Below are 12485 nucleotides of genomic sequence, written 5' to 3'. Positions count from 1 at the left end.
ACGACTCCTAACTGAGGCATTGTTGTGGCGTGTTCCACCTCATGAGCAAAAAGCAGTGTTAATGGAAGCCCATTGTGGGGTTTCGGGTGGCCCTTTTGTAAGTGAAGTCACTGCAAAGAAAGTTCTGCAGGCAGGGTTATGGTAGTCGACCATACAGAAGGATGCTTGATGGTTTGCAAAAAGTTGCAACCTTTGCCACTAGTTGGGACAGCCCACTGATCTAGACCACATGCCACTTATCTTGCCTCTGGAACCATTTCAAAAATGGGGCCTATATTTCATGGGTCCATTCAAGCCCATAGCTGCCCGCACAAGGAATTGCTACACTCTAGTAGCCATTGATTATTGCACCGAATGGGTGGAAGCTTGGGCCTTGCAACACTGCAAAATCGGTCGAAGGTGTCTATACCATGATGTGTTCACTCGGTTCAAGTGTCCAATTGAGATTGTCATCGATAGGGGGACTCACTTTGTCAACAAAGTCATCAAGCGGATGAATGATTTTTATATGGTGATTCACGAGAAGTCTTCCCCCTATTATCCACAAGCAAATGGACTAGCAGAGTCTACCAATCATACTTTCAAGAGGATCATGTCGCTAATGGTGAAGGAGCACCACATGAATTGGGATGAGAAGTTACTAGGGTAGCACTATGGGCGTACCACACATCATTCAAGGTGGCCACAGGGTTGACTCCTTTTAAAATACTGGCATTTGGGTTGGAAGCAATCACACCAATCGAGCATATTGTTTCGAGTCTGAGGATTGCAGTGGAGGACAGGCTTCTTCCAAAGGACTCTATGGTATTCCGGTTGGATGTTCTAGACCAAGTGGATGATTTGCAGCTGGAGAGATATTATCTCACCTTGGAGGTTCAAGCTAGCAGGTGCAAGTGGAGGGTGGATTTGGTGTCCAAGAAGACATCTTTTGAGCATGGGTAGCTGATTCTTCTATTCAACACTCTCCTTGAAAAAATGCCACGGAAGTTGAAATTGCAATGGCCGGGTCCATTCTGGGTTTTTCATGATTGCGGATCGACATCGTTTTATCTTACGGATTTGCAAGGGCACGTACTTCCACATTTAGTTAATGGGTTTTGGCTTCGTCCATACCATCATGATGGCAGTCTTCAATGTCCATTCCCCATCTCTAATGAGGCACAGATTTCTTGGGTGGAGGCAGCCAAGATATCATAGGAGGACATGTGGCAGAAGAGTTTTTAGCATGATGACAATAGTCTTCTGCGAGGTCCTAGCCTCTAGCCGCCATGCAACTCACTATCGTAAGGGCAGGATATTGGCAATCTGAATTACAACTCTTGAGCGACTATTTGCATGTACCAGTTGCTTGTTACTTGCTCTTAATCACACTTGCAGTTCTCTTTAGTGCATTTGCCTTCCAACTCTCATAGGCATTCATTGTTATCTCTTTTCTTCTCCTTCGACTCGCCATGGGATGGATCATGCTCAATTTCTTCCTCTCCTTCCATTGGTGTATATAGATTCCCATTTGATTGATTCTCATCTCTAGCAGCTACAGATTCATAGTTTCAGCAGTATTGATCAGTAGAGGGTGGCTGTTCATCCATCAGCATTGTCACTTTGCCCATAGCAGTTGGTGGTAGGATCTACTGTGGAGTTCTTGAATGAGCATCAGGAGTTGACAGTGCAATTGATTCATCAACGTCTCTTTTTGCCTATGGATGGAGGGATGATCGTGCAACCAACGTGTACATCGGCGATGATGGAGGTAGAGTTTGTTGGGATATCTCAAGGTGTATGCCTCAGGCACACCTTATGTTTCTATGTGTGAGTGCTAGAGGCACAGTTAGGTGCCCACAAGCACAGTTAGGTGGTGGAAAAGCCACATAGGATGATTGAGTGAATCTAGGAGCAGATTGAGGAGATGATTGTGGAGCTTTGAGGTCATCAGTGATGTCAGTGACCTTGTATGAGGTGCCTACTTAAGGACCTCTTTCTTCTTCATTCTATAAGCAAGTATTCTGATTTTGTGTCCACTTTACTCTTTCCTTTCAGTGTTCCAACATGGTATCAGAGCCATTTGATCCCCCTTGAGCCCATTTCTGCCACATCATCATCTTCTTCCTCTTCTTCTTCTTCACCATCTCTCCCTCTTCTTCCAAAAATTTGCTTGAGCTTGTTCTCCTCCGATTCTCACCCATTTCCCACGCCCTTTCTGCTGGAGATCCCTCTTGTTGGGGTGAATTTCGGGCTGCAAGCAATCAAAGAAATATGCGCTCTGCTGGTCGCCATTGCACGAAAAACATCGATTCTTCTTCCTGCGATTTCTCTGCGCTTGCTCTGTCTTTGTCTAATTCCTTTTAGGGCAAGCTTCTCCATACCTAGAGCTACCTTGTGCTGAAATCTGAGCAGCAATGGCTGCATATTGAAGGAGAAAACAGAGAAAAACCAGTCGACTTTGTTCAAGAAGGTGAAGGTGACCTGACGCATATTTTTGCCTCTTCTTCCCAGAGGATCTATTGTGGTATACCAGCTTTCTTTTGCCTCAGAAAGCCCCCTTTCTTTTGCTTTGAAGAGTGTGATATGAGTCCTCCAAGTTCAGCTCTCTAGTTTTGACAGTTTTGACATACTTTTGAAAATGATGCTACATAAAATGCTACTCTAGCATTTCTCGTCTTTTGAAGTTTTCAATAACTTCACTACAAGTGTTGCTTCAGTTTTGTTTTGACTTGCTAGACCTGGTTGTGATTGGAAAGTGTTTATTTCATCCACTTCTATGAAGCATGCAAAAAGTAGCATCACTGTTTGAAAACTAGTCACTACTATTTGCTACATCAAGTGCCTATACTTTGGAAGTATTTCAGTTCTTTTTGCCTTGTAAGAGAGATAGACACTGCCCAATATCTAGGTTAGACCCTCTCATGGCTACCTTATATAATCTTGAGAAGTTCAATGGAAAGGGCTTCCATACATGGCAAATGAAGGTAAAATTTGCATTAATGCGGGAGAACTTATGGGGACTTGTCAAACCTACTCCTACCGCTTCTTCTACGGCCTCAAATGCTGGACAATCTTCAACTCCGACACGACCGGCAAGGGATCTAGCAAGAGAAGAAAAAGCATATGGTATAATTGCTTTAGCTTTGGGTGATGATTACATACATCATATATCTGACTTGGAGTCTCCATCGGAAGCATGGCAGAAGCTAGACTTGATTTTTGGTGCAAGCTCTCACATATCTAAACTATCACTTAAAATCTCTTTCTTTGAATTAAAGATGGCAAGTGATACTACTTTAGCTGCTCATGTCAACTATATGCAGAGTCTTATGACTCAGTTAGCTTCTATCAACTCTCCTATCACCCCTGATGATGCTATGGCAGTGTTACTTAAGAGTATGCCTGAAAGTTTTGATCACATTGTTAGCACTTTGAAGAATCTTCCCAATCCAAACCTTGAAGGCATTATCTCAGCTCTCCAAGAAGAAGAAAGACATATGGAGCTAAGGAAAGGCAATGACACTGCTTATGTTATGAAATTCCAGAAGGGCAAGTATTCTCCTTGCAATCACTGTGGAAAGACAAATCACCTTTCAAAGGACTGCTTCAAAGTTAATCCATGCAAGCACTGTGGCAAAAACAACCATAGTGAGAAGTTTTGCAGAGACAAAGCAAAGACAGAAAATGCAAATCTACTTACAGTGAATTTGCCTCCACAAGATGAGGCATCCCATGAAGATTATGCATTTTAAATCATCTCTATGTATGCTCCAGATCTCTCTTTTTATGTCAAGGTACTCAGCCTGGATAGTCCTCCAAAATGAATGAAAATAAACTATTGTGTTGTGTGTGTTTTGTAAACACCTCTGGTCACCTTATGATGTAGGCCATGTGTATGTTTTGTTCCATGGTACCTCCTACAGACATTGTGTGCATGTACATGTAGGGGAGATAACCATTGGAAGGTCTGTTTGTATCCCTTTCTGTTTACCTTACACCCAAGGGAACCCTTGCTAGCATGAGAACCTAGTCATAGATTAATCCTTGACCACCATGAGATGGCATGGGAAACTATGAGACTAGATGTATCCTTGACATAGCCTGAGGCATTTCCTTGAGGGGGGGTTTGTTGGGATATCTCAAGGTGTATGCCTCAGGCACACCTTATGTTTCTATGTGTGAGTGCTAGAGGCACAGTTAGGTGCCCACAAGCACAGTTAGGTGGTGGAAAAGCCACATAGGATGATTGAGTGAATCTAGGAGCCGATTGAGGAGATGATTGTGGAGCTTTGAGGTCATCAGTGATGTCAGTGACCTTGTATGAGGTGCCTACTTAAGGACCTCTTTCTTCTTCATTCTATAAGCAAGTATTCTGATTTTGTGTCCACTCTACTCTTTCCTTTCAGTGTTCCAACAGAGTTTGGAGCTCCTACTAGGGGCAAATACAAGGATGTTTGGATGCTCAAATGAAGGACTTGTATCGCTAGATACTCGAGTCATTGTTCTTGCAGGCCAAAACATACACCATCACTCCTCGAACTCGAGGGATGATAGATGTTGCTAAAGAGAGGGCAGTGCCATGGGCTCAGATCCTAAAGGAGCAAATTCATGCAGAGGCTTTACAGGTGGCAACTCATGTGGATAAGAAGCAGGCACTGAATTCCAAGATTGGGCAGGTCTTCGAGATTTTGTTTCACATACATTTGGAGTCTACGATTGGAGTGGAGCGATGATGCAGTTGGAGACAGAGTTGCCTGAGAGTAGTGATGCGGGACTGAGCAAGGTGAGTTGTATTATTGCACCTATTTAGTACGTTTCTAGTTCGGATGAAGAGTAGAACTATGGTGATGGCTGTGCGAAAGGGCCTCGTAGAATAAAGTGTCATTGTACAGCTAAGCGCATACATCACTATAGTGGTTGCTTTTGGACAGGCAACATCGAAGATGTCCAAAATGCGAGGATGCTTTTGGATGGGGAGGAGAAATAAAAAAAGGATGTTTAGATAGGCATTGTGACTACAGAGAGTGTATGTTTTTCTGGATGTCTTTTGGAATGAGATGCTTTGTAATTCTTGTGTACTGAGTGAAGGGTGAGATTTAACTTACCGCACCTAGTTCTCTGCTAAGGCTATGCCTAAAATGATTGTTGCACATACACTTTGCACCATGTAAGGCATCTGAATTCAGTTCGGGGATGTGCATGTGTGGTTCAAATAGTCCACCATGAGTGCCATGTGTTATTGCATAACCATGTGGGTTAGCAGCAGTGACCTAGAGGGGTGTGCGAGGGTAGGTTAGCTGCAAGGGTTGACGGTTCAAATCTCCAAGCAGTTGTAGTCTTCAATGGCTACTTCTCTAACCATGAGACAGTTCTGTACTCATGCTATTACTAGCATTCTGAGGTCATTGTGTATGCAGATGTTGTGCGAGCTATTGCTCTAGAATATAGTATTCTTTAGCATTCTATCATTGTCTTTATATTTGTATTCCATGGATGTTACACATGTCATTTGTCTATTGTTTCTCATAGCGTCTGTGCATATTTATGATGCTACACAATTTGATTTGAAGAGCTTTCTATGCATTCACAAGTTGGGACTAAGATCATGAAAGCCCCAATTATTTTTTTGCTCAAAGATTGAGTAAACTAGAGATGGCGACTTTTAGGGTTTCGGGGCAACCAAGATATTTAGATAGGTCCAAAATCAGTAGGGTGGCTCATTTAGTGTGTTGAAGCAAGTCATGGGGTGGAGCAAATAGCAGATCTTGGGCTAGAGTAGAGGCGATGAAGATGTAAGTCACGGGATAGAGATTGTATAAGTACTGCTACATGTCAATGTAGAGAAGCATCATGATGATGAGTTATTGCACCTTCCAATGATTGTCGATCAGCAAGATATGCAGCAGGAGAGGTTACATTGTAGATGATGTAGATCACGAGCAATTTTGATGGAGCTATGTCATCGATCTTCTATGCATACTTATGACACCTCTACATGAGCTACTGATGGACGAGGCTGATACTAGTGCGCACATGAAGGTAGATGACGCCGAAGAAATAGTTTTGGGTAGTTACTAGAACATGGCGGGTAGTAGAAGAGAGATAGGCACCAATAGCTTCCTGAATGTCGTAGACATCCTCATTTTCTTGTGGACAACAAACAAGCTTCATGGCTTCTAAAGGTGAGTGAGTCCTCCTGAGAGCTATAGGCATCCTTCCATACAAGAAATTTTGCAAAGCCCCAAATTTTGAGAAACCCTAATTTTTTTCTAAACCCTAATTTGTAGATTTAAGGGCTTTTCTGATTTTTTGTATTCTTTGAGATGTAAAAATTTAGGGCTTTCCTCAAATTTGTATAATTTCATAATTATGTTGGGCATCCATTTGGGAATTTTCCCTCTTTGGACGTAATTGCTCAAATTTGAGATTTAGAAAAGAAGCATTGAATGCATATGATATAGACATATTACACTAAGTGTCCCCCCCTAGTTCTTGACGTCCATTTGATGTATTTCCAAATGTGCATAGGCTACATATGCAAGAAGGACTCGCATTGTGGTTAGCTTAATGACTAGAGAAAAAGTTTCAAAATAATCAATACCTACAACTTGAGAATAGCCCTTGGTGACAAGGCATGCTTTGCATTTGGATAAAGAACCATCATCTCTATACTTACATTTAAAAATCCGTTTGCATGGAATGGCTAAAGTCCATGTGCAATTTTCTATCAAAGAGACATATTCTTCCTCTATGGTGTGGTGTGCTTCAATTCTAAAGCATCCGGAGCAGACAAAGCTTCTTCATAGTTGGAGGGATTAGGTCCAATGTCCATCTAAAAGTAAGCTTGAGCATGAATCTAGGGACATTTAGTTGTATAGTTGATGCATATATTTTCTATGACTTTGATAGAAGGCTTACAAGATCGAGGTAGTGCACTATGAATCTCTGACTTGCTAGGAGCATAAGGTTTCTTAAGCTCATGATAAACATCATCAAAAGTGAGATCATTAGGAGGAGGCCCATCAGAAGGTGGTAAATCTACACTGGGGCATTCTGCAACTTGGTCCTCATAGTGAGAAGGATCATGATCTGGATTAAGTGACAAAGAAGATGAAGATGATGTCACTACTTGCACGTGGATTGTGTTCTTTGTATTTGAATGGAGAGATTGTAATGCAAAAATGTACATTTTATCACATTCTCTTCCTTGCAAGATAGATTAGAGGGTTTTTCACTTTCAAATAGGGCAACTGATTGAACATCAACAACATTAGTAGCTGAAGGTAATTCATGATCAATGGAACTAGACTCAAGAAACTCAAACATGGATGGATCATTAGTGTGATCAGTCATTCCTGGAAACTTACCTTCTTGAAAAATAACATCTGTAACTATCATGTAGTATCCCCCCCCCCCCCTTTTGAAGCAACAGGCATAGGATTACACAAATATGAATGAACGAGAGCAAGAAGTTGACTACCTCTTTAGCCTTGATGTGAGAATGGATGTGTAATGTGTTTACCTAGGACACATGCCTCACAAGTTTCTAACTTCAGATGATCAGGGATAAATAGACCTCGGACCAAATTTTGAGAATGAAGGCGTTTGATGTTTTTAAAGCTTGTGTGAGCAAGTCGTTTGTGCCACGGATCTATGTTGCTATTACTAGACTATTGCTACAAGGACTACATTTCTAATTTCCACAATATATCTAAGTAAATACAATGATTGATGTCCTATGCCCTTGGATCCTACTTCATTTGAATTTTCATGATGAATTATATATGATTTGGCATTAAACTCAACTATGACTCCCATGTCTATCAACATAGCGACTGAAATCAAGTCTCTCTTTAGATTTGGAACATATAGTACTCGAGGGAGTCAAAAAACATCACCTATATAGTAGCGAGCTTGAATTCAACATCCTCGACTCCCTCAATAACATGCTCGATGTCATCACCCATTTGAATAGTCTGTCTTGAAGTGTATGGTGTATAACATATGAACCAGTATTTATGATAGATCATATGTTGTTTTGATCCTGAATCAAGTATGAGACTATCCACCATGCACATCTTCATTTTACTGCAAGCTTTTGGGGCCTCATGCATGTAGTGCATGCATACCTTGTTTCCTCTAGAATCTGTTGTTGAAGATCCCACCATCTTGACCTCTTTCACTTGACATTCCAAATCTACCAGCTTCCTTTGGCATTCAAGTTTAAAGTAACCTTAAATGCTCCAATATCTGTATTTACCTTCATGTCTCGATCTCGTCAAGGGCCTATAGGAAACTTCGATGGAGTATTCGCTACTAGGGCTTGATCCTTTGGTGGTGTGCTTATATCAAAGCATGATCAATCTTCGTTTTTTGCATACCCAAGTCGATTCTCATGGTCTCTTCTTCATACAATGCATCTACTGCTTGCTCCCATGTTAGCCCGTTATTGGTCATCAAAGTGCTTTGGAATGCATGCCAAGTGCTTGGCAGAGATTTTAAGAGTTTTAGCTTCTGGTGCTCCACAGGAATCCTATAGGCTTCTACTGCACATGCAAGTTGATTATAAATCTCCTTCATTCCTCTAACATGAGTGCACAAATCGTTACCTTTGATGTATTGCATGTTGTCTAGCTTGTGCAATAGGTGGAGCATTTCAATCTTGGATTTCTTTTCATACTTGTTCATGAGCCAAGTCCATAATCGATAACTGCTATCACATCTAAATCATGTCCACAACAATGCACAACTACAAGAATCTAGCCACAAAGGGAAGCAGAAGAGGGAAATCTTTAATTTCATATTTGGACAGATGCATTCACTATCAACACAAGGTAGAAACATTGCAATCTTGAAAGAATAAAATATAGTGATGATGACTCCATCACCGTGCCGTCCCCTATGCTAGATCAAAATGTGCTCTCTGGTTGGTAAGCCTGAATCATGGGCTATAGGACTTGGAGGTTGCATCCTACACTTATTTTCTTTTGTGGAAGCTCTTTTAGCATGGGTCTCACTTATCAGGCTCTACTCAAGTGTGCTAACCAATTCCCTTGGGGTGCCAACTCCCTTTAGTAAGAAAATCTATCAAAATATTGAGTATGAGATGAATTTAACAATATGCCATGATTAGAAATTATTCAAATTAACATGGTTGTGTTCTACACTAGGAGATGGGTTTTCATATTTTAGTGTTTCTTTTTTACCCCCCCTCATCCAAAAGGGGGGGCTTGGGCCTCACATATTATGAAAAATATGTACAAATATTAAAATCTTGCATATTTTTCAAGGTATATACCTTATAATTTGTGGGAGGGGGGACATGAAATTGTCATATTTTTCCCTTGCATATTTGAAAATTTTAAATGAAATCCATGCATATTATATATAAAACTTGCACCCCCATACCCCAGATTTTGGACAAGGGTAGCAACATATTACATATTGAGTTGGCACCCGAGGCCAATTCCATGGTTTCCAAGTGTCCATTAACCCAAATTCCAAGGAAACTAAATTGTTGCTATAGATTGCCCCTTTAGGGGCAATGCTAACAAGCTACATGGTAGCACGAAAGCATTGTCCAAGCTTAAGTAGCTTAAATAATACATGAAATAAATGTATGCTATAGCAAGTAATGCTTGATAATTATAAGAATTATAGTGGTCCATCCTAATAATTAGTTTCAAATAATGAGATGAAAGCATCTTGTGTGGTTCACCGTAAAAAAATTAGTGTACCACGTGCATTCATAGGCATGAATATACAACTTGCAGCCATATGAGGGACTATGAAATATCAATAAATTGTGCAAGTCATCCTCAATAGACTCACTGAAGGATATGAGGATTGAGTTGTTGGAAAAGTGTTAGTTGCTTTAGTCTCTCCTATGCTACCAAGTCCAAGTTACATTATCAAGATAATTATAATCTATTATCAACTTGCTTTACTCTCCCAAATATGGAAAGTAGGTTAAGTTTCATTTTGGAGATTCTTCCCAAATAGTGGATTTCACAGAGCTATGTTGGCTACCTCTATAAGGGATTGTGGAAAAGATCGCTCGCTTTTTTGGGCCTACTCGCTTTTTCTCGCTCGCTCCATCAAGATCACCTCTAACTAGCCCTGTTTGGGTTGTTAGGACTTGTTGTGCAAACACGGATTTGCCTCACATATAGGAGGTCTTAAGAACTCCTAAAAGTACCTTATTGAAGACTTTACAACATGAATGCAAGACTGAGTAGCAACCCTTATTCATAAGATGTGTTTGGCTTCCTTGTACATATCTTGGGTTCTTGATGTGAAATGAAGCAATGAAGGATAAGAGTAGTTTGGTTTGCTTATACACGACTTGGGTTCTTGATGTGAGGTGAAGCAATGAAGCATAAGAGCAGCTTCTACTATTAGTGTATGCTTTCCTTGGGGGGTGCACTACTAAGAAACGCTATGTATCACGTGTGTTCAAAGGGTATTTAAAAATCCCCTCAACTAACATTTCTCCCACAATAAAAACACTCCTCTCTACTTATGCACTAAGTGAATTTTTTAAAAAATTGAATTAAAATACCCCTCCTCTTATTGTAATTCTATTATATTTTTCCAAAATTTTGGATTAAAATACCCCTCCAGCCTCACTATATACGCATGTCTTAGTTGATTGCTATGTCAAAAGCTTTTATTGATTTGCTTTCTCTTCATCAAGATCCTAGGTATTCATTTGCCTCATATAAAGTTGCAAACATATCCCACTCCTTTTTTAATGTTTTCATTGTATTCAACTATCCAAGCACAACATCTTGTACATTTTGCTTTGTCAAATGGTAATTATATTTGTCCTTCCTATCCCATTTAAATTGTGCATGTGAAATAGATTGTGTCTATGGATTACTCTTGGATTACCAATAGCTGGTTTGTTAATGTACCATCAACATATTCCCATATGTCATCCAATAAACCAATGTACATTTCTAAGTAATGTGATTGGAGTTGTCTAGATTCACTAAAATCTCAAGATTAATGTTTCTTGTAGTTGACATGATTTGGGTGTCAAATGACCTGTATACAAACCCGAGGTCAAAAAGTGATGTTTTGGACTAACATTACAAGAAAAGATACAAAATTGATTAGAATTATCTCAATAATGTAACTTCCAATATGTGTCATTTAGTAATCAAAAGAAAGTGAAGTGTCACTTCAAAATGTTGGATTGCATCACATACACAACAATTCTTCTACATTCAAAATGGTTTTTATTTTCCTATAATCAAAACATCCACATTGCTTGAAATTATACTTAGTAACATTAATATCACTTCACGCATATGTGGGAGAACCCGTGTCATTTGAAAGCATAGGATTGCATAATACATAGAGCAATATTACCACATTACTGTTAGCTCACCCATATGTTAAAAAACCCAAGTGTCATTTGAAAGCATAGGATTTCATAATACATAGAGCAATATTACCATATTCAAAATGGGTCTTCTTTTCATAAGTATCACCAAGATCTCATCAAAATGGTCTTTTAAATCATATTCTACTCCTCTTGACACTCATCATCAACAAAGTAAATGCGAGCTCATGGCCTATCTGAATGCCTCTCATCATATCTTCTTTCAGTTTTGACATGAATCTTGCCATTTCTTTTGCATAGCATGGTAACAAACTACAATCAAACATACATTTGAAACCATAGTAAGTCAAAGCATTAAAGACACAATAACAACAATCCAAAAATATCCAAATGTCATCAAAGAAAGATCTAAGTTCAATACCATACTAATCATCATATGGATTTGTGATGGGCTCCACTCTATCTTCATCCCCATTGCCATCATGCTCTAACCTCACCCATTTCCCAGAATGTGATCTGCTACAAGTGGCTCAACAATGGTAGCCATAATACTACTATCTGAATCAAAAGAAAAACAAGGTCTACCTGACAAGCATGCATGAGAGGAGTTGTGCCACAACCCATCTCCTCCTAGAACACATAAGAGAGACAAAAGGCACCCAACAAAGCAGCAACATCGCTCAAGTCCACCTCAAGCCATCTGAGAAGATGTAGGCACTATTGTCCTCTCATTGAGAGGCACATAGTGAGTCCATAAATCAGATAGCGGATCAATGGAAAGGTTTTGAAATAGTGGAACACTCTCTTCCAAATAAATTGATGGATTATTCTTAGCTCTACATACTAGAGCCAATATAGATGACTACATCTGTGAGTCACGCATAGAGAACCACATACCAAAGAATGATCTTAGCCAACAAGTATCATAGCATGAAAGACTACATGTGACCACACATATGGAATGCAAATGAAATGTATGATTTTACCATCGAAACCTAGCATGCATACTCCATGTAACATGGCATCTATCAATCCCACATAAAGAAACACATTGAAAAGTTCATGAATGTAGCATTACAACACACCATGCATGGAATTGTAGCATACCCTAAGAGTTATACCATGGTATTTACAGTATCCATGTGGAAGCTTG

This window comes from Dipteris shenzhenensis, chromosome 19 (genome assembly GCF_047967505.1).
Source record: "Dipteris shenzhenensis isolate YYH24624 ecotype China chromosome 19, Dip_SZ_1.0, whole genome shotgun sequence".
Taxonomy (NCBI): Eukaryota; Viridiplantae; Streptophyta; class Polypodiopsida; order Gleicheniales; family Dipteridaceae; genus Dipteris; species Dipteris shenzhenensis.
Note: the sequence above shows the minus strand (reverse complement) of the source record.